The 24628-nt window shown below is 34.4% G+C and overlaps 1 protein-coding gene across 1 annotated transcript in view; it reads left to right on the top strand.

The window, feature by feature from the left end:
* LOC131852352 (laminin subunit alpha-1) overlaps positions 1-24628 on the top strand; it is a 239529-nt gene that overhangs the window by 64546 nt on the left and 150355 nt on the right. The gene's annotated exons all lie outside the window — the stretch shown is intronic.

Genomic DNA, 24628 nt, shown 5'->3' on the forward strand with positions numbered 1-24628 from the left:
TGTAACTAGTGAGCGATAATTATGGATCGCTGTGCGTATTATTACATCCAGTTTTATGTTCCTGTATCTTAACTATACTTATAATCGAAGCGTCTTATTACGTTCTAATAATATGTTACATGACCACAACCTGTGTGCAAAGGTGTTGCATTATATCACACTCAGCAGCTGATACATTAGTTTAACTAGAATTAAATATACATAGGTTTTGCTTGTAGTGACTAGTGTTTTTTTTTATTTTTATGGATGATAATGGAATGGTGCACCCGCCTGCGCCTACGGTTTACGCAGGCGGGGCACCAGTGCAGGATGATAAGATGAACATAACACAACATAAGGTTAGGTCACTAAGCGCATCTTGGTAAGTTTACCACGATGGTTTTCAGGGGGAACCACGTGGAGGTCAACCTGCCATGGAACATTGCTAGCAATGGGGATATTAGTTTACTTTACTCAGTCAGTTACTCGGTCAGGTCAATAAGCCCAACATGATAAATTCCTGGTGAATTTTCCAGAGGGAAAACCACGTAGAGGTGAAAACCTACAAGAAGAGAACTTAGAGAGTGGCCAATAACAAATGAAAAAACAACAAGATGTGCAGTTGGGATAACTAGGACAATTCACTTTAAAAACAGCAGCAGCAATATAGTTGCAGCAGTTAAATCACTACTATAACCCATTGCTAGCAATTTACCATTGTCAGGTTAACCATGTGGTACCCCTGGAAACCGTAAATTCATGGTGAATTTATCATTCACCATGAATTTATCGTTTCTATATACATTTATATATATTTGACGACCTCGGTGGTCATGCGGTCTAGCACACCGCTTTACGTCCGATGGTTGCGGGTTCGATTCCTCGCACGGAACATTTGTATTCATGAGTATAATTGTTTGTATCGGTCTGGGTGTTTTCTATGTATGTATTTACGAAAAAAAATATCTATGAATTTGTATCAGTTATCTAGGACCCATAACACAAGCTTTAGCTAGCTTAACTTGGGTCTAGATGGCGCTGTGTGAATTGTTCTGAGATTATTTTTATTATTATACACTAGCTGTACCCGCGACTTCGTCCGCGTAAATAATGAAAAAATATTTAACTCAATTAACACAATATAAGTCAAATAAATAAGTTTCATCGTTTTAGCTTCAAAAATGATAAAAAGTAAAAATAAATATTTAATCAATAGGCTAAAAAATAAATTTCAAACTTCTAGCTTTAAATATGACGATACATCTATATAACCTTGGATCTACCCTTTTAATCCTCTTGCAACCCTTTTTCACATTAAAAAGTAACCTATGTCCTTTCTCAGGATCTAGTCTATCTATGTCTGTTTCAAATTTCAATTTAAATCGGTTCAGTATTTTTGGCGTGTAAGCGAGACAAACAGATAAAGTTACTTTCACATTTATAATATCAGTAAGGTATTTAATAAACTAACCCTAAAAAGACAAAGAAAAAAGTTTAATCGTTCTAGCTTCCACAACCACACAAACAGCAAATTTCCACAATAACTTTCATTCTCTATTTTATTTTACTACCCCCCCTCCCCCTAAGAGAATATCATATTTATTCATCATAATTGAATATCATATTTATTGATATTTAAACAACAGCCTAAAAATGAGTCTCAAACTTCTAGTTTTAAAAAATGACGATTCTTCCATACAGCCTACCATTGCAACCCCCTTACAATCCTTTTTTCACATTCAAAAGTACCCTATATTCTTTGTCCGGGTGTAAACTAACTGTGTACAAAATTTCATTTAAATTTTTATTTTGTTTTGGAGCGTAAGACTGACAGAAAGACAAACAGAGTTACTTTCACAGTTATAACATTAGTGGGGTTTTTAAAAATCTACCCCAAAAGAACCAATGAAAATAGTTTCATCGTTCTAGTTTCAAAAATTACGAATTTACATAATAACTATCATCCCCTACTTTATTTTACCACCTTAAGGGTAATTTTTTTACAAACAATGAATGTCATATTTATTTATATTTAATCAACAGCCTCAAAAATAAGTTTCAAGCTTCTAGCTTCAAAAATGACGATTTTACATAAAAACTTGCATCTCCTATTTTATTTTACCCCCTTAAGGGTATTTGTTTTTACAAACAATGAATGTCATAAGTATTTATATTTAATCAACAGTCTCAACAATAAGATTCAAGTTTCTAGCTTCAAAAATGACGTGTTTACATAAAAACTTGCATCCCCTATTTTATTTTACCCCTTTGAGGGTAATTTTTTTACAAACAATGAATGTCATATGTATTTATATTTAATCAACAGCCTCAAAAATAAGTTTCAAGCTTCTAGCTTCTAAAATGACGATTTTACATAAAAACTTGCATCCCCTATTTTATTTTACCCCCTTAAGGGTATTTTTTTTACAAACAATGAATGTCAATGTATTTATATTTAATCAACAGTCTCAACAATAAGATTCAAGCTTCTAGCTTCAAAAATGACGTGTTTACATAAAAACTTGCATCCCCTATTTTATTTTACCCCCTTAAGGGTAATTTTTTTACAAACAATGAATGTCATATGTATTTATATTTAATCAACAGTCTCAACAATAAGTTTAAGCTTCTAGCTTCAAAAATGACGAATTTACATAAAAACTTGCATCCCCTATTTTATTTTACCCCCTTAAGAGTAATTTTTTACAAACATTGAATGTCATTTTTATTTATATTTAATCAACAGTCTCAAAAATAAGTTTCAAGCTTCTAGCTTCAAAAATGACGATTCTTCCATACAATCTTTCATCCCCCTTTTAACCCCTTACAACCCTTTTTTCGCATTAAAAAGTAGCCTATGTCCGTTCTCAGGGTCTAGACTATCTGTATACCAAATTTCATTCAAATCGGTTTAGTAGTTTTGGCGTGAAAGCGAGACAGACAGACAGAGTTACTTTCACATTTATAATATTAGTTTTTGTCGCAGCACAAAAATATATTTTTATCGTTTCCGTACAAATAATAATTTTACAGTATTAATCTACAAACCAACATTTTGTTTCTTACAATCAGCTAAATAATTGAAATAGTTCCATAATATATGGCATAATGAAAAGGTCATTTATTTTATAAAAAAGACAGTTAGTTTTTATTTTAGTGAAAAATAAGAAAATTCTATTTTGATACAACAACCATATATTTATTAATACCTATACTTTATTAATTTTGTGTTAATGCTTTTTAAATAAACACCCACACATTATTTCTGTATAACCTACAAAAATGGGTAAATAATTTAATTTCGGATAGTGCCACACCACAACATTCTTTAAAAAATGTAAATAATAAAATTTGAAGAAATTGTGATTGTACTGAACAACTTAAAAAGAAAACTTAATAGTTTTTTTTAAGTTGTTCAGAACAGGGAAACAACATTTGACATTTATTATTATTTAACATTGGATATTGACTTTAATTTTTGTAATTTATATTGTAAAACTTTAAGTTGGGCTAAACTGGGCTTGTATCCAGAGCCGTAAAACAAATTGATAAAAAAAATCGCCAAATTTGTCTCGCAATCGGCCAATTTCAGGTTTAAAGAAAAAACACATACACACGATATACGATTTTATCATAAAAAAGTGTCAAAAACAATATTTTCACTAAACGTCAACGTCATGTTTCCGGCAAGATCTTTCGTTTTACATTATGTTATCTGTGGTTTTGTTCTCTGTGATGGATACCTTATTGGCGCAAACGCACGCGATGTGTTGATTGGTTGTTAGCTAGTGAAATGAAAAGATGGCGAATGGCGCAAACGCACTCGATGTGTTGATTGGTTGTTAGCTAGTGAAATGAAAATATGACGAATAAGGATTCAACCGCATAAAGATAACCTTGTATTTCCATTTTGAACCCCTTACAACCCTTTTTTCGCATTAAAAAGTAGCCTATGTCCATCCTCGGCGTCTAGACTATCTGCGTACTAAATTTCATTTAAATCGGTTCAGTAGTTTTGGCGTGAAAGCGAGACAGACAGACAGACAGACAGACAGACAGACAGAGTTACTTTCGCATTTATAATATTAGTAAGGATTAAAATTTTACCTTCAGTGGTTGAGGTTTTGTGTTCATAGACAGATCAATCAGTTCAGACAGATCGTTTTATGTATATAGATTAAAATATCGAAGTTTAAACTTGTAACATGACTACTGATAAGTTTATAAGAACATACATACATATATATATATGCTAGCACCCGCAAACATTTTGCCATATAAAATAAAATCGACATTAAAAAATAGGGGTTGGTGATAAAAGGGTGAAAGGTTAGGGCTGTATGTATTTTTAATGCCATATAAAAAAAAACAAAAAAAATGACGACAAAAAAAAAAAAATTAGAGTGTCCACCCATCTACATTTATTTAATTTTTTTAAAACAATTTATTTAATCCACCCCTCATGGGTAGATTAAATAAATTGTTGACTATTCAAAAGTGCTTAAATCAAGTTTATTTGAAAAGGATTTTCTATTCTATTCTAAAGGGGAAATATTTCTCTGGAATCTCACACCATATGTACATACTTTCGAAATGTTTCGACTACTAACCAGTTAGAGCATTTCCTTGAAAGGCGACGATGCGTAGTGCGGCAGATGGAGCCATGTTGGGCGCGCGTAGACTCGCCCACGCTCTTACTGACCTCCGACTGTGTAGGCCCGGTTGTGGCTCGATGACTAATGACAAACATAACAAATATGGACAGCAGATGATTGAATGACTAAAGTGTTATAGTTACCAATTTTAGACGTCTCGTCAAAGCGAAACAGCGAAGTACTAGACGCTCTATCTTTATAGGAAGGAAATGCCAGGATTGGTACATTCAAAAACCCTAATATCGGGCTACTCGAACAAATACTCCAATAGACTACTGCTATTGAGTTAAAACAACATATGCATGATGACTAGGGCCCTCACATGAGACTGTAAATTAAAAAAACATATGGCAAAACTAGACAAAAATCTGCAGATTTTGCCAAACTGAAGTGGAAACGCCACTAAACGAAATATCTCCTTTGGAAAGTTTAAACTCTCTCCCGAGGAGATGAAAACCATCGCTCCTAACGGGTCTAGGTAGCGAACTCTGAAAAAGGGCGAGCACAATATATAGGTCATATAGGTCGCGGTGCTACAGGTGCTACAGGCACCTGATAATAGCCCAAACAACCCAATGAAAAAAAAAACATCTTTATATATAAAGATTAGCTGTCCCGGCAAACGTTGTTTTGCCTTAAAATAAAAAAAAAATTTGGGATGGACTACCCCTAACATTTAGGGGGATGAAAAATAAATGTTGGCCGATTCTCAGACCTACTCAATACGCTCACAAAATTTCATGAGAATCGGTCAAGCCGTTTCGGAGGAGTATGGGAACGAAAACTGTGACACGAGATTTTATATATAAGATTACGTGTCACGTTGTCTGTTCGCAATGGATGGATGGATCACTAACACTCAGACCATTTTGCACTAAATATACCTCCATAATAATCCTAAGGTAATAATCGTGAAACTAGTACCTTATTCATTTATGTTTCAGTACGTTTTCAGTTCGTGAGACGTTCTTAATTACAGAAAACTTAATTTATGAGTTAATGCTGATACAATACAGCTACTCATCGCTAGATGGCGCTATTAAACAAATATTTCCATTCATCACTACATAGTATAAAACAAAGTCGCTGTCGCTGTCTGTCCGTCCCTATGTATAGTTAAATCTTTAAAACTATGCAACGGATTTTGAAGCGGTTTTTTTAATAGATAGAGTGATTCAAGAGGAAAGTTTATATGTATAATACATGTACACTCGTGCGAAGCCGGGGCGAGTAGCTAGTATAATATGGAATGTTTATATATATAATAAGGATATAATAAAAGGAAATAAATTCTGCAAACCCTTATTTATTTTAAATAAATTACTGTTTTTTCTTCCATACCGTTTTTGACTCTATATTTACTAAATTTCACAGAAAGTATTATTAATTATAATAATAATAATAAATCCATTTATTGCCAACATCAGCACAGTTACACAGTTACACATTTATACATATTTAACATGATTGGCAATAGGTACAAACTCAGCTATTGCTGGACTGATGGGCGTCCAGCGCTGGTTTTCAGTTTGTACCTACGCAGCCGTACCTAATCACACGTGCTAGATAACAATACCACAACATAATGAAATAAAAATTTAACAAATTAATACATAAATAATAATAATATCCATACGGATTCATGCAATGCATGTGTATGTACACAAAAAAAAAAACACATTTTATGTCGAGATTTGTCGCCGCTATCCAAGGTCTGTCTCTCTCTACCTAATGTAATTTTCCTTAAAGAGTTTTTAAATTTTAGCAGTATTATTGTTTCTACAAATCATTTAGTCTGACGTAGATGAAAAATGAAAATGAAAAAAAATGTTTATTTATTTAAAAACAATTCAGTTACAATAACATAGTGTTGGGATGACCTAGTAAGTATGAAATGCCTGTGTCAGGTACATCCCGCTCTTCCATATACATTGTCATATGTGTTTGTTTTTTTTTTTTAGATTATTTAAGCCATTCTATAACTAATATTATAAACTAAAGCCACGGTTACTTATTAGTATAAAAAAAGAAAAAAATAATAATAAGTTTACAATAGATACCACCTAGCATATTATAAACTGAACAATATAGAATTAAAAAAAACACTAAATTAATATGTTAAGAAAAAACACTACATACAAATTAATATGTTAAGTACATATTAATTTATATGTAGTGTTTTTTTAAATTCTATATTGTTCACCAGAGAAGAAAAAAAGCATGGGGTCTTTGCTTTGCTTATTTTGGATGACACGGAGGGTGGGGGAGTCTAGATGATGATGACGTCATCAGCAGTTATTTTCTTTTTTACACGAATGGCAACCCTCACATTGTCTTTGCTGAAAAAACAATACATTAATTGGAAAATGATTACGTAATCGTGGGGGGAAGGGGTAAGAGCTTTGCTTACTTAACGTACTTATTATTTGTAATAAATCTGCTTACGTAACACTTGTACTTGTACCCCATTCGAGGAATCGAACCCGCGACCATCGGAAGTAAAGCGGTCTGCGAAACCACTACACCACAGAGGCCGTTGATAAGTTTCTGGATATCATCGTGAAAATGAAACGCTGTTATCTGGTTTCGTTAAAAATATCGACTATATGCAATATTGTAATGATAACAGCCGAAACAAGGGCGTATACAATTAACGACTCCAAACCTGCAATCGTACTGCGCAGTTATAGGAAATTTATGCATTTTAAAGATCATATAACCAGGGCCGTCTTTTTTTTTTTTTGTTTTGGATGATAATGGTGCATTTTTTTTGTTTTGGATGATAATGGAATGGTGCACCCGCCTGCGCTAACGGTTTAAGCTGGCTGGGCACCAGTGGAGGATGATAAGATGAGCATGAGGTCAGGTCAGTTAGCCCATCGTGACAAGCTTACCAGGAATTTGTCACGATGGTTTCCAGGGGGAACCGCGTGGAGGTCAACCTGACATGATACATTGCAATCCCTTTCCCCCCAGTAGCTGTCGGTTATCGTTTGGTAATGGAGTAGGGGCTAGACTAGACTGAGGGGGCCCAATCCATCGCGGGGCCCTAGGTACGTGCCCAGTGGGAAAGAGGGGCGTACAACACCGCAATTTGCAGCCACGTTTTAACTGCTATACTGCTACGGTATTAACTACATAGTGGTCTATAATTAAACTTCGATTAAATAACAATATACCGCCCCAGGTGTGGTAATTACCGTTGCTTCTCAATTTATATACTCAAATATTCCATACTAGCCAAGGGGCCGTTCAAGTATTACGTAAGCACTATAGGGGGGCGGGGGGTCTTTTCTTTGCTTATTTTGGATGACATGGGGGTGGGGGAGTCTGTATGATGATTACGTCATCGGTCGTAATTTACTTTTTTACACGAATGGCAACCCTCACATTGTCTTTGCTAAAAAAACAATACATTAATTGAGAGATGTTTACGTAAGCATGGGTGGAGGGGGTAAGAGCTTTGCTTACTTTTGCTGACAACGGGGGATGGGGGTAAATAATTGTGATAAATCTGCTTACGTAATACTTGAACAGCCCCCAACTACGGCCAAGCATAAGAGTAGTCCGAAAAAAAAAAAATTGAGCACATACTGTGCATTACTGGGACCGATGATGTCCATCGGCTCGCTGGCATCAACAACGCACTATCTATTTTAAACCTATTAAGAGGCGATAAGCTGGACAAAAGGGCGCTTCTAGCCCTCATTGAACGCTTATCTGCCGATTAACTATAAATCGCGGTGCGTTGCGCCGGCGCACTCTTAACACAATGAATTCTGAATTGTATGGACAGTCCTTTTTTTTTATTATAATACACATTTGCGTATATATATGTAAATGTTCTCGGGGAGTTTTACCGAACTAGATTAATAAAAAACAGTAGCTGTTTATTACATATAATTATGTAAAAAATAGAATACTTTCTTTCTAACATTTTTTTTTTCGTGGAAGAACCAGGAAGAACAGCGTGGAGGTCGACCTAACATGGTACATGGCTAGCAATGGGGATTACTAGTTCCCGTTACTAACAATTCCCTTCCCCCTTCTGTATATATATATATACATATATATGTATTCACTGTCTGTTACCCGCTACTTCGTCGAGTGTAATTAGACACTCAGGCTAAGTTACTCCTTATATCATTAGCTATTCGCGAGTAAAGATCCCATCTAAATCGCGCCAGCCGTTTCAGAGATTAGCAGTAATAGACAGGTAATTTTTATTTACCAACTAGATGTACCCGCGACTTCGTCCGCGTGGATATAGCTTAATTTTTCTAAAATAAAAGTAGCCTAAGTCACTCCTTATTACATCAGCTACCTTCCAATAAATGTCCGTCAAAATCGGTCCGGCCATTTCACTGATTAGCCGGAACAAACAGACAGACAAAAATTGTAAAAAAATATTATTTTGGTGTATGTACCGCATATGTATATAACATATGCAAGTAGTAAAAAACGGTTATTTCAATATTACAAACAGACACTTCAATTTTATTTATATAGATGAATACTGATGAGAAATTGTAGTTAACAAAATACTAATTTCCGGCAGAACCCTACTAAAAAAATGCTGAACGTTTTCCAATAGTAACAATTAATTTACAACACGAATTCAATAAAAAAAAACTTAATTTATTTTTTATAACTTGTTTTTCATTTCTTATATTATAAGTTTCAAACGCTGATAACCCAAATTCCTAGCACAGCACGACACAAATGGTCAAATAACTTAAAAATAGTACAAAGCACACCACTTAAATCCATCGATAAGCAGTTACTCCGATATGGGGATGCATAATAAATAACCCGAGAGTTAAAAAAACCCGGCCATATGTAGGTCGCTCGACCACACATTACTGAATAAAATATGTAAATTATGGCTGCTAAATCTATTTATAATACGATAAAGTGCATTAAATAAATTTATTGACAGTTTTTTTTTATATCCGTATTTTTAAATAAATATACCTGGACAATTAACACAGCGCCATCTAGTCTCACGGCAAGCAGAACTTATGTTATGGGTACTTAGAACTGATATAATAATAATAATCTCAGGACAATTCACACAGCGCCATCTAGATCCGAGTTAAGCTATCTAAAGCTTGTATTATCGGACAAACAATCATACTTATGAATACAAATGTTTGTGCCGTGCAAGGAATCGAACCAGCGACCATCGGACGTAAAGCGGTGTGCTAGACCGCTAGACCACCGAGGTCGTCAGAATATAAATATATAGATACTTTTTTACCTACATAATATACATAGATAACACCCAGACTGATACAAACAATCACACTCATGAATACAAATGGATGCAACGTGCGAGGAAAATAAAATAAAAATATAAAAGTGCAATAATTATTTATAAGAGCAACACGGAAGTTTCTTGTGATGAGACATCTTTCCGAATTGGCGGTAGATTAAAAAATATATATTTTATACTTAAGTATGACTATTCAAAAGTACTTAAATTGCGTGCGACACCGTAATGGACACCCTAATCGATTGTTGTAGGTACTTACTATATTATATTCTTATTTTTGTACAAAATTGAACAACTTAACCTATCATACGTGTACCCAAGAAATTATGGCCATAGACCAGAGGTGGAACAATAGGGTCTGTGAGCGAGAAAAGATTCGTAGCATATCAGGATAATGGGTGGAGATAAACATCTACACCATTGTGGAGTGGACAACGTAATGGAGTCATGGGGCGCCTTGTAAATCATTGTTTGTAGGGTAGCCATGACCCATGGTCGCAATGTCAAAATTTTTTTTTTGTGGATGATAATGGCATAGGTAGTGCACTCGCCTGCGCTAACGGTTTACGCTGGCGGGGCACCAGTGGAGGATGATAAGATGAACATGAGGTCAGGTCAGTTAGCCAATCGTAACAAATTCACCTGGAATTTAACACGATGGTGTCCAGGGGGAACCGCGTGGAGGTCGACCTGACATGGTACATTGTTACTAACAATCCCCTTCCAAAACAAAATTTTAATTCGTATGTAACTTGACAATAGTGGAATAACTTGAAACAGTCATGCTCGCTATAAGTTCAAAGTGGCGTGGTGGCCCGGGTCAATATGCTCCATCTAATATGATTAAGTGCAAAGCTAGGCTAGCTCATCCGTCATACTCGTGAACGGGTGCTGCTTGTAGGGACTGGTTTGAATTGGACGAGGGATCGATCGGAGGGACTCCTCTTGGTCGTAGCGTAATGTTATACAGCTTCAAGCCTCGACAAGTGGACCATCCAACACAAAAAGAAGTTTCAATTCGAACCTGTAGTTCCTGAGATTAAAGCGTTCAAACAAACAAACTGTTCCGCTTTATAATATTAGTATAAATGTTAAAAATAACATAATATATTACCCTCATTTTCATACATCTGACTGTATTCGTAACGGAATGTAGGTGTTTAAAAAAGCTGAATATTTAGCACACTTTGTTTTTAACAAAGTACCCAATTAAACGGCTTGTTAATTAGGACCCCACGTGTGTGAGGACATTAAAAAATGCGCCGCGAAAGGAGACCACTTTGCGAAGTAAACGACGAGTCGGTCGCACGCCGTTCTTTATCCGTTTTGCAATTTAACAGTAAATCGATGCTTACTATACTTATTCTTAAAAAAAAGCCTATTATAGGATAGATTAATTTATAGTTGATAGCAATATTTGCGCGTCCGTACTGGGGGCCCAACTGAAAATCAGCGCTGGAAAATATTTCCAGCATTATGCTGAGTTGTGGCCCACATTGACTCCGTTTTTTTAATGCGTAAATTATTCTTGTATTTCTTATGTTATTACTGTAAAAACGAGTTAATAAAAAAATTCTATTCTATTTAATTCTATTCAATATATAGCAAGTATAAGTTTATTTGCGGACAACGTTATAATTTATTTTTCATACTGCTTTCTTGATATATGATAGCGTAGCGGCTTTTGTATTGATTGCCGCATGCATCCTCATGTAAAGTTCGAATACTGTAACTACCATATAGTAATTTTTGTAGCTGTGACGTGGTCGAGTGGAATGAGTAGTCATGCTCACTAAAATGTCCAGACATGTGGCGGCGTAGTGAGGCGGGTCATTGGGCTCCCTAAAATATGGTCGAGCGCAGTGATGGCTGGCTCATCCGTCATACTCGTGAACGAGTGCTGCTTGTAGGGACTGGTCTGCTCTTATCACTATGACTGATTTAATCTTATTGTGTTTTTATATTTGAGCCTAAATAAATTAGTGTTGGTTGGTAGTTTGTATTCACACGTTTCGACTTGTAAAATGTGAACAACACACAAGTTTCTTGCTTATTCTTCTTGTGATGAGACAGCTTTCCGAATAATCGGTAGATTTAAAAAATGTTGACTATTCAAAAGTCCTTAAATTAAGTTTATTTAAATAAATGATTTTCTATTCTATTCTTCTTCTGGCCTTATCCCATTTTTATTTGGGACCGGCTCTCCTAATCTGCCTTCTCCAGTGGTGTCTATTCTCTATTCTGGATTGTTGCCGGTTCTATGTTGCCGTTGTGCTTATGGTCCTTACTACTGACTCCCAAGTTAGTCAGGGTCGTCCACGCTTTTGCGCTCCTGACCTGAGGTCGAGAACTTTTCTCGTCAAGTGGTCTTTCGGTCTCCTCATGACGTGGCCATACCATCTAAGTCGTGCTTCTACTGGCTTATTCAGTATAGGTGTTATTCTGAATGTGCCTCTGATATCGTGATTTGGAACTTTGCCCAAGAGGGTTTTTTTGGGTTTTATGGGCTATTGTTAGGTGTTTGTAGCACCTGTAGCACTGCGACCTACATAGATCTATTGTGCTCGCCCTTTTTCAGAGTCCGCTACCTAGACCCGTCAGGGACAAAAATTGAAGGATATTCTTAGGAGCGATGGTTTATATCTCCTTGGGAAAGAGTGTAAACTTTCCAAAGGAGATATTTCGTTTATGCAAGAGTGGGCTACAACCACATAGGATGTGTAGTGGGGTTTCGTCTTCAGTTTGGCAGGATCTGCAGATTTTTGTAGTTTTGCGATATGCTTGTTTAATTTGCAGTGTCTTGTAAGGGCCCTAGTCATCATGCATATGTTGTTTTTACTCAATAGCAGTAGTCTATTGGAGTACATGTTCGAGTAGCCCGATAGGTAGGGTAGGGCTTTTGAATGTTCCCAGAGGGTAACTCCGCTAGACCACCTGAGCATTCTCATCTCGGCGAAATGAAGTATGTTCGTCTGCCATTTCTTGAAGGGCTCGCATTCCACGTCATATGTTATCGCTTGTATAACTTACTATACTTATTATGATTATGATATTCGCTTACGATGATTCTTTCACGCAAAAACTACTGAACAGATTTCGATGAAACATTGCAGTAATATAGCTTATACATCAGAATAACACAGGCTATATTTATTTTTGAAATTTAACTCGTGTGAAACCGCGGCCACAGCTAGTAATATTATAAATGTGAAAGTTTGTGAGTATGAATGGATCTTTATATGAATACTCTTTGCCGCAAAAACTACTGAACGTATATTAATGAAACTTTACAGTAATATAGCTTATACATCGGAATAAAATATAGGCTATAATTTAAAAAGATATTATGTAAATTGGGCCAAATGTAATAATAAGTGTGATGCAGATGAAGTTGAACGTGTCAGCTAGTAATTAATAAACATTATAAGTACCATACACACCTGCAATTATTTCCTTATCAGTCAGATTTGAATGTACAACCCGCAGTCAGGGCTGTTAACCACTACAGCACAGCACTCGTTATCATAACATGCAGTAATTAATTTATCTTAAACTCGGATGTTTTAGTTAAAGACAGTACATTTATAATAATTAATGTGTACAACTGTACACGCGCCGCAAGTCGTAAATTGCTGTCTTGTTTTAATTACGAGATACCGACGGCTCTGCGCCTGCGCTGATCGCTGTAAAGGGCTGCACACGCAGAATTAAATGAAGAGCGGGCATTTATCTATACACCTATACATATATAAATATAATTGGAGTGTCTGTTTGTAATATTGAAATAACCATTTTTTACTACATACATATGAATATAAATACGGTACATACACCGAAATAATATGTTTTACTATTTTTGTCTGTCTGTCTGTTTGTTCCGACTAATATATGAAATGGCTGGACCGATTTTGACGGGACTTTTATTGGCAGGTAGCTGATGTAATAAGGTGTAACTTAGGCTACTTTTATTCTAGAAAATAAAGTTAATTTCCATGCGGACGAAGTCGCGAGTACAGCTAGTCCTCAAAAGAATTAGCAACTCTTGTTAAATTACCCTTATAATATACTCTCTATCGCTTCAACTATTCAACATCTCTTTTGTTTCTATTTTTATCAAATATCATTCATTCATTGCCTTGCCTTTATCCCATTATTTGGGGTCGGCGCAGTATGTCATTCTCTTCCACTGCTCTCTATCGGTCTCTATCTGAGCACACTCTTCTTTTATTCATATCATCTTTCACACAGTCCATCCATCTTTTCTTAGGGCGTCCCCTCCCTTTACATCCATCCACATTCATATTCATTTTTATCAAATATAATAATTTATATTTTCCAAGTAACTAACCCCGCGAGTTCGCGTGGAATTTAACTTTATTATAAACATATATGCAGACGATGTTACGCGGGACAGCTAGTAGTATATAAACATAAATTCAAATAGATGGCACTTATATGTTCAATAAACCCTGATTAAAATGGCATGTAGGAGTCACGTAAAAGAAGCATCCAAATGTCCGCTCTAACAAACCTTCTGTGTGGCGCTTCGTGGTTTTTTATAGACGTGACGAATGCATCGCCAGATCAAATTAACATTCAGTTTTACCTTAAGTCAGATTTCTTAAGGGCCTCCAGATAAACGCAAGCTGACCTCATAGGAACCCTACGACCTTCATACGGTCAGTGGTATGTTTTTTTTTATTACAATACTAGCTTTGCACGCGTCTTCGTTCGCGCAGCGCACGCAACACGACGGCCTCGGTGGTCTAGCGGTTTAGCATACCGTTTTGCTTCCGATGGTCGCGGGTTCGATTCCTCGCACGGTACAAATATTTGTATTTGTGAGTACGATTGTTTTTGTCGGTCTGGCTGTTTTCTATGTATGTATTTACAAAAAAAAGTATCTGTGTATATTAGGGTGTCCCTTATATGGGTGAAAAAAATTTTTTTTCAGATATCGAAATGCATACCCCTTAATTCTTTTTAAACTACCTAAACTTAATCAAATACAAAATTTTATCTTTATATGTCAACATTAACCCGTGCCGACAGAGCCTTGAATATTTTAAAAATCGTTGTCTTTAACGCTTGTCGTTGTGTATGTGTAATAAAATGAAATAAAATGTTTAATAATAATAATCAAAGAGAAAGTTAGAATATAGTATTTATTAATCAAATGAACATCACAAATATTTTCTTTTAAGGGTCTCTTTTTTACAGTCTGGATACAGATTTCTATGCTCTTACACAAAAAACTCTTGTAGGTACGCAGGAAAAACTGTTTTTGATATTCTTTTGCAGTGACTAAGCCATTGAAATCTTGCATAAGTTTTACAGCTCTTTCAGCTGTATCATTCACGGCCCTTAAAGAAAGAACTCTTGTTTTAGCCTGCAAATAGGTTACATCTTCGTCCCATGCAGAAACGGTTTTCTTTAAGAAGTCTGTATCCATATTTAAACGAGCAAATAAATTTGTGCTCTTAACAGACACAAAATCATTTAATGATTTTCCTGCAACAAAATACAAGATATATTATTATCAGTTTATTAAGATGGATATAAGATATAAAACTATTTAATTTTTAAATTAAACAACTTAATACGGTTTAATTATTACATTTATCAATCAGGTCAGGTCTAGACCAACCAAATATAAAAATATGATAAACGCGATAAAACCGATTTAAATTAAAATGTGTAACATTAAAAAAAACTATACTAAAATAAATGTTATGTATTTCTACTTACCATACAAATAATCAGACATATCTTCTTTCGATGGACTGTATCTTTTTACAGAATCATATAAACTATCTCTTTGTAAGTTCGCTACAATATTCGTCTTAGTTTGTTCATCTACTTCATCATCAAAGAGTGATAAAACAGCTATGTCTTCTTACAAGTACCAAAAATGTTGACTAAACTTGCTCAGGGCAGCTTTGGAGATCTCTTTATTAACAGTTTCATATTTTAATTAAAAATTATTTTAAATTTTTAATTAAAATATGAAACTTATTACATTATTTTAAAAAGCCCAAAGCTTGATTTGGGGCCGTGACTGCCAGACTATATCGAAGCCATGGTTTTACGTATATAACTGCAATGAATAAACAAATATCTTGAAGGGCTCTTTTATCCTTGGCGCTAATTTTGAATTGAGTTTGCAACAAACATATTTTCAAAGAGTATGTAAATGACTCTAGCCATCCACCTAGCTTGATGCAGAAGGTCTTATTTTAATATTTTTCTTTGACGATTTATTTATCGGGAACTCATCACAGCTGAGATCTAGGGCTTCTACTACAGCCTGAAGTATATAGACAGAGTCCCTTATGCTTAATTGACATCTATCTAAAGTGGCAACTAACTTAGGAGTGATGAAATCTTTCCTTCCTCTTTTGAAGTAGTTACAGAACTTACCATTTAAGATGTTGATTGGAACATCTTGTCTTTTTTTCTCTTCTTTTAATTTTCTCTGTCTTGTTCTTTTTTCTTTCTCTGCTAACTTTTTATCTACTCCCGCTAAACATCCTAGACGCCCTGGTTCTCTTTGTTTTTGTAAAAATATTTTATCTTCTTCTATTTTTATCCAGTCCAAAGCATTTGCGTGTGCTATATCGAATAAATTATCTAAATTGGCGTTTTTTTTTAATTTTTTTGTAATTCTCTCCAAGCACGGTGAAGATCCTCAAGTTTTTTTACACAGTTAGGCACAGGTCTGGTAGGGATTCTAGCTTTTTCCCAGAATATAATACACTCTCGAACGGCAAGATTTGCGCTTCCATTAACAGTAAATTTAACTTCGCGAATGTTAAAAAAGAGGACTGCAAGAACTTGACGATTAGACGGTAACTTTGCTCCAGTTATTTGATGGTTCACGTCACCAACTAAGAAAATACTTTTTTTATTGCTTCTTAATTCCACTGCCATTTTTTTAAACATAAAAACAATATGTTAATCACAAGAGTTACTGTGAACAAATGGCAAATACGACGGGTGCGCGCCACTAGTTCGGCGTTATTTGTATGAACATGTTTCGATGCAAGTCGGCACGGGTTATCGTTCTCCAAATTATATAAAATTGTATTTTCGAGTGTTTTAGGAACATATGAACAAAACTAAGACCTATGCATTAAAAAATAAAAACTTTGAAAAATAAGGGACACCCTAGTGTATATATATCAGTTGTCTAGTAACCATAACACAAGCTCTGCTTAACTTGGAACTAGGTGGCGCTGTGTGAATTGTCCAAGAAAGAAAAGAATATTTTTCCCCATTTTTACAAAAAATTTCACTGATGCTTCGCTTCTATTGGTCGTAACGTAATGTTATATAGCTTAAAGCCTTCCTCGACAAATGGACTATCCAACACAAAAAGAATTTTTCAATTCCAAGGAGTTAGTTCTTGAGATTAGCGCGTTAAAACAAACAAACATAGAAAATACCCAGTTTTCTCCTCAGGAACTTGAACTTGAAGAACTCTTCAGCTTTATAATATTAACTAGCTTTTGCCCGCGGCTTTGCTCGCGTTAATTTATCCCCTTAGGGGTGGAATTTATCAAAATCCTTTCTTAAGGTCTGCCAACATCTTAATAGCTTTATGCATGCAAAGTCTCAGCCCGATCGGTTTAAAATTGAGAAAGTTTCATACAAACTTTCATCCCCTATTTAATCCCCTTGGGGGTAGAATTAATCAAAATTAAAATCTTAGTGGATGCCTACGTCATAACATCTACCTGCATGCCAAATTTCAGCTCGATCCGTCTAGTGGTTTGGGCTGTGCGTTGATAGATCACTATGTCACCTTTGACTTATATATATTTAGATATAGATATATCTTTTTTAGATAGATAGATATATGTCAGTTTCTATGTCACCTTTGACTTATATATTTAGATATAGATATATTTTTTTATATAGATAGATAGATAAAAATCTTTATTCGTTTTTTATGCAATTAAAACGGCAAACGACAAACTCTACGTCACTTCAATACTATGATAACGATGTAATTATTTCGTTATCTCGATTCGATTGTCACAAAAGTAGGTTAATAACTTTTGGTTGCAGATAATTATGTATAAGATAACGGGGTGAAATTATTTGTTTAATACATTTTTAAAATTTTAAGGACCCGATTATTAATTTAAAAATGTTTGACGTGGATGTTGGTCCGGAGAGTGGAAATGATAAAGTTATTTCACGTTATTAATTTTATATCTACACATATAAATAAAATTGGAGTGTCTGTTTGTAATATTTAAATAACCGTTTTTTACTACATACATATGAATATAAATACGGCACATACACCGAAATATTTTTTTTACAATTTTTGTCGCCTCGCCTCGGCCTCGCTCGGGTATATGTACTATACATATAAACCTTCCTCTTGAATCACTCTATCTATTAAAATAAACCGCTTCAAAATCCGTTGCGTAGTTTTAAATATTTAAGCATATATAGGAGGGACAGACAGCGACAGCGACTTTGTTTTATACTATGCAATGAAGTAAATTATAATTAAAGTGTGCTTTCTGTCTGTTATGTTTATACGACTAAACGACTAAACCGATTTTGATGAAATTTGATCTGAAGATAAATAGTGTTGAATGTTGTATACAGACTTCAGCGATGTTTATGCAAAAATCTTCGTGGCAGATTAAAGAAAGAAAGAAAATCATTTATTGACAACTATTATTATTATATATATATTACAAATGTGTATTACACATTTGACAAAGGTAGCGCCGCATCACGTGTTTAATAACTGAAAGTTAACCTAATATGTAAACCTAATTGTACAACTAAGAACCTAAAATTAAAAAGCTTAAAAACTATGATATAATGACTAAAATATATTATTAAAAGGGGTCCCTTTAGGCAACGATCCAAAGATACTGGCAGCGTTCCCTCTTTGAATGGCTAGACTAATTCTTTGTCCAAGGTAGCTGCCAGCTCTTCGGTCTTCCGTGATGTCGACTTTAACAAAGGTACATTTTACATATATAAATATATATATATATATCTTATATATAAAATTCTCGTGTCACAGTTTTCGTTTCCATACTCCTTCGAAACGGCTTGACCGATTCTCATGAAATGTTGTGAGCGTATTGAGTAGGTCTGAGAATCGGCCAACATCTATTTTTCATCCCCCTAAATGTTAGGGGTAGTCCACCCCTAAATTTTTTTTTTGTTTTAAGGCAAAACAACATTTGCCGGGACAGCTAGTATATATATATATATATATACATATGCATACACACACTCATATGTATATACACATACATACATACATACACACTTAGAACAATTTTAAAAAAATCATCTTATATTATTTATATATATGGTTGGCAACATGGCTGACACTCAGCATATGCCGTGACAGCTAACTGTCACGGCGCTGGTATCCTGTGCCTGCCATTAGTGACTTCACGTACAGCTCGATGTTTCAGATAGAAAGAAAAATATTTTATTCAGTGCAATGTAAAAAATACAATATAAACAACAAACGAATAAAAGAGCAAATAAAATGTACATATAATTAAACTTAATTTACCATAATTAAAAAATAAACATAAAATAAACATTTTTTACATCCAATAATGCACTGAAATGGCTCCACTCAGCTTTAATGTATGTCCTATGTGAACATACAGCTGGTTTTCAGTGGCACCAAAAATATATATATAAAAGGGGGGGAGAGAGAGGGCACTATGGCAGATGGCATGGCATGTTTACCTATAAGTGTCACGTGGAATTATATGAGGAGTCAAAGAAAACCATGATAACATATGGCCATTTTTCGTATCGTTTTATCATTTTTAGTAATTTCCCTAAAGGATTAAACAAATTACAATATAATCTAGTCTGTATTAGACTGAACCGGATAACTCTATATCTACTAATGCCTCCGATAAAAAATGTTTTTTTTTGCAATTATCGTGACATTCTAAAGTCTTTATAATACTATATTATACACGTATACTACACTAATTTTATTATATTGAAATTAAAAATAGAATTTATTATACTTCATAATTTATATTCTATACTAGCTGTACACGCGAATCTGTTCGCGTGGAACTTTATTTTATTTTTCTAAACTAAAAGTACCCTAAGTTACTCCTTATTAAATCAGCTACCTGCCAATAAAACTCTCGTCAAAATCGGTCCAGCCATTTCAGAGATTAGCCGGAACAAACAGACAGACAGACAAAAATTATATAAATCTTATTTTTGTGTATGCACCGTATTTATATTCATATGTATGTAGTAAAAAACGGTGTTGATTGTGTTAAAGTTGCTTTCTGTTTGCTTTGGGAGAAGTGGAAATTTTGTACTTAAATTTAAATGAAACGACGTTGTGTCTTCACGGTTGTATTTTGGCGACTGACTGTAATGTAGACAAACGGTGGCCGGCCGTCAGAAATATACATAACTATAACTGCGATCCGATATAGACCAACCAAACGGTTATTTCAATATTACAAAAAAGACACTTATAGTGTTCACTTATTTGTTATTTATGTCTTCTTGTATGTAAGTTGTTATCGACGTAATATCGGCTCGTTAGCCATAGCTCCACGTCTTTACTCCGCGGCGCTTGCGCAGGGAATCCCTTCCCTCTTGCGCACGGCGGTCCGTGTACGCTCGGCTCGAGACGATAGATAATAAACTGCTAGTGTTTCCACATACACTACAACACTCCAATTTTAATTATATGTATAGATGTATAGATGAACGGAATGGCAACATGTAGATTGAGTCAGATTCACAAGAAATACACCACGAACATTGTCATGCTTGATAACTCTCGAGTATTGTCTTAAATGTAGCGCTATTCTGTAAACATCACTTCCGTTTATCGTCCGTCATTTTTTTTTCGGACTACTCTAATTCTGTTGTCCGTAGCTGCCCTTTACAGCTTCACCGGACGTTAGGGGGCGAGTGCAGATGGCACTCCAAACCCGCGGAAGGACTTATGGAGAGGCTGAAGGCCAACTCCTGCCTGACGGATACGACATTAGTCTGAGGGCACCACTAGGGGTTCGAACCTCGGCTCAGGCCGTCGTAGTTTCGATCCCCGTTTGTATTGGACGGGGGATCGATCGGAGGGGGTTCGAAATCAGAATTCGCGCGACTGCAGCGCCACACGCTCGAGAGCGGGATCAAGGTAAAACAGGCACTAGTGTTTTTTTAGAAATATAGCCAAACTCGATAGCTCAGTAGGAACTTTATATTTGCCTTGAGTGAAGCGATGAGTGAATGAGATGATCAAACGCTTACAGAATACCAATTAAGAACAGATGACGAAGTAGAGATGGACTTTCGTACTTTGCAATTTTTTGAACAGAAACAACAGTTTAATAAGTTTAAAACTTTGCGGAATGGTTAAAATAAACAAGATCAAGTAACTCACGAACAAATTTACCACGGTTAAATAATTTATAGGTAATTGTAGTTAACAAATATTTCAGTATATAAGTTGCGTTCCCGATTGTGAATAATAAAATCTTATTTATATCTTAAAACGGTAACTACGGTTCTTATCATCTTATTCATCTTCATTTATTTAGTATGGTTTACAATTATTACTAGCTATCGCCCCGGCTTCGCCCGGGTGAACATGTATTATACATATAAACCTTCCTCTTGAATCACTCTATCTATTAAAAAAACCGTTTCAAAATCCGTTGTGTATTTTAAAAATTGGAGCATACATAAGGACGGACAGACAGCGACCGCGACTTTATTTTATAATATGTAACTAGCTGGAAGCCAGGGTGGGTACCTTGGCTTCCCACGGGTCAACATGTATTATACATATAAACCTTCCTCTTGAATCACTCTATCTATTAAAAAAACCGCTTCAATCCGTTGCGTAATTTTAAAGATTTAAGCATACATAGGGACAGCGACAGCGACTTTGTTTTATACTATGTAATGATGAAAACAGTAACTGCATTTTATTCTTAAATTTTTATTCGTCGGAATTTGTCAAATGGGGTTTACGTTTATAGGGTTTTATTAATGTGTTAATTGGTATTAATATTTATAATGGTTTATAATTGTGAATGGAGATATATTACATACATACAGATATATGAGTAGGTGATGACTTTCTCTTCGACGGTGAATTGGAGAATGATTTCAATAAAACACATTGAATTGCTCTAATGTTGTATTATACATTAACCTCACATCTAAGATGGAATTTGTAATTCATGAACATAAATATACGTAATAAAAAAGCAACAGGTATATCGTCGAATAAACAGAAAAATGACATTTTTCAAAGTTAGAAGCTAGAATTGCCTCCATTTATATAAGTCAATTAAATTAACCACGCCGTCTTAATCATTACCTAAATACTTTTAAAATTATATATAATACTTCTGTGTAAATTTAAAGGGAAAATAAATTTAAAAACTTTAATTGCTTATCTACAAGACAAGGCAAAAATGTACATTTTGTATACTGCCATTTTGCTATTTAACCGACGTTATAAAATACACCTTTTATGACATTTTTGAAAGGTGATTGCCCGTATATCTGTCATCGCTTTAAAAAAGAAATACAACACCAGTTCATTGAATTACAAAGATTTCCAATCAGTTTAAGATTTTTCTAAAGAGATCAAATACGCTAACAGTGATACTCTATGTTTAGAACTAATTAAAAATTCAGCATAATATACTATCACGCTTATATATCTATTTAAATAGGAAATTTAAACAAAACAAAAATATCTTATATAATCACTAATATCGTTCATTGTTGATGATACTTGTTGGAGCTTCAGTAGCTCCAACAATAGTTTTTGTAGAAAATATCTAACTTAAAATTCATAGCGCTGACACTGTTATCTGATTGAACAGAGATTAAGTGCGTAGCGGTTTCTATGTTGATTGTCGCGTGCCTAATGCCTGTATGGATATCAAGATATTATTGACATTTTTTTATATTTTGTATACATTTTTAATATTGTAGTCATCGACAAAGAACGACTCAATGATAAATGAAATAGCAATATTACAAATAGTTACACAATAATGTCACTTAATTATTACATAAATTAATTACACGATATCACAAAACGCTTTTAGTTACACACATTCACGTCATTACTCCACGCCTACGGCATAGATTGTATCCACAACTGAATACGTCACTAATAACAGTTTTATTATCTGTGACGTCAGTCAGACTGTCAATTTCAATATTTGTACTATTTAGTAACCGTCTATTTACTGAACTATATGGCTGTATAGACATAGTCCTTTTGCTTTACTCAAAAGGTAAAATAAACAAAAAAATACCTAACTATTATTTACTACCTACTTAACCTAACAATAGAAGGTTAAGTTTAAGTTCACGAAGATATTTCTTCGAGCACTTCAATTTTCAGACATTATTATTATTATATTAAGTGTATTGCAACAAAAATGTAACTATCATAAGAAACAACATTTACAGTGTAAAGAAATACTTAGATTAGTCATTAGATTTAAATTTGAATTTCTATTTAATAAAATTTTATAGTAAAAGTAAAGTTAGTACTGTTCTACTTATTTAATTGCTGATTTTTTTAACATTTCATAATGTATTCAAATAACCAACAATTACCTTTTTAATTTACTTCGCATACAGATCAGAAAGAAAATATAATAGTAATAATTGAAATTAAGTTTTTTTTTCGAAATATTCTAATGCTGTTGGCCGTGGCTGGGCTCTATAGCTTTTCCGGACGATTGGGGACGAGTGCAGATGGCACTCCAAACCCACGGAAGGACTTATAGAGCTACTGAAGCCGTTTTTTCCTCCTGAAGGATACGGTTTTAGTCTGGAGCAGTGCTGGGGGTTACAACCTCGTTTCAGACCAAACTTTCGAATCGTGTTTGATTAGATGATTGGACGGGGAATCCATTAGACGGAGAAATTGTCATATTCTCGTGGAATATTTTACACACTTAATAGCCTATACATTCATAACATTATATACTACTAAAAAATATATATATATTACCTCCTTATTATGTATAATGGAATAAGGAGTTTTGAACGGAACCTATCAACTATAGCATAATCATTGAATACTTATTTTTTTTAATCAAAGATAATAACGTAGAACTTAATCGAAGATTAGGACGGTTTAATGTCAAAATTATAACTAATCCTTGGCTTTACGTGGATATAGATCGTATTTCTAATTTAATGTAATATTAATGAATTGATCCTTATGTTGCTAACACTAGAAGTTCTTAAATTAAATTAACAAAAAGATGGCGTCTTAATCCGTTGATTATATTATATTATTATTTATATTATATTAATTATAAGATAATATAATTTGCTTTATGTCACCCATTAAATAAATGTGATGTTGGATGTTTCTACAATTTATTAGCTTTCGAAATTTCAACCCTGTTACGGGTATTCTGGTTAAAGGTTGATTGCATTCTATAATAAAGTACGACAACCATAAAAAGTAACCAAACCTATCACAATTTTTTTTTGCCATAGATTAGCTGCTGTGTTATGCTACCCTATTTTTTATTTTTTTTCCATTTATTTTCAAACTTGTGAGAATACGATCCAGTTCTTTAACTGGATCCTTTTCTCCCAAGCACCACCGCACAGGAGCATCCTGTCGGCATACGCTGAACCGGGTCTTTTATCGCCTTTAATAAAGTACCCTTAAAAGTTATTTTCT

This window comes from Achroia grisella, unplaced genomic scaffold (assembly GCF_030625045.1).
Source record: "Achroia grisella isolate CSIRO2021 unplaced genomic scaffold, CSIRO_AGI_Agris_v1 utg842, whole genome shotgun sequence".
In the NCBI taxonomy this organism is placed as follows: Eukaryota; Metazoa; Arthropoda; class Insecta; order Lepidoptera; family Pyralidae; genus Achroia; species Achroia grisella.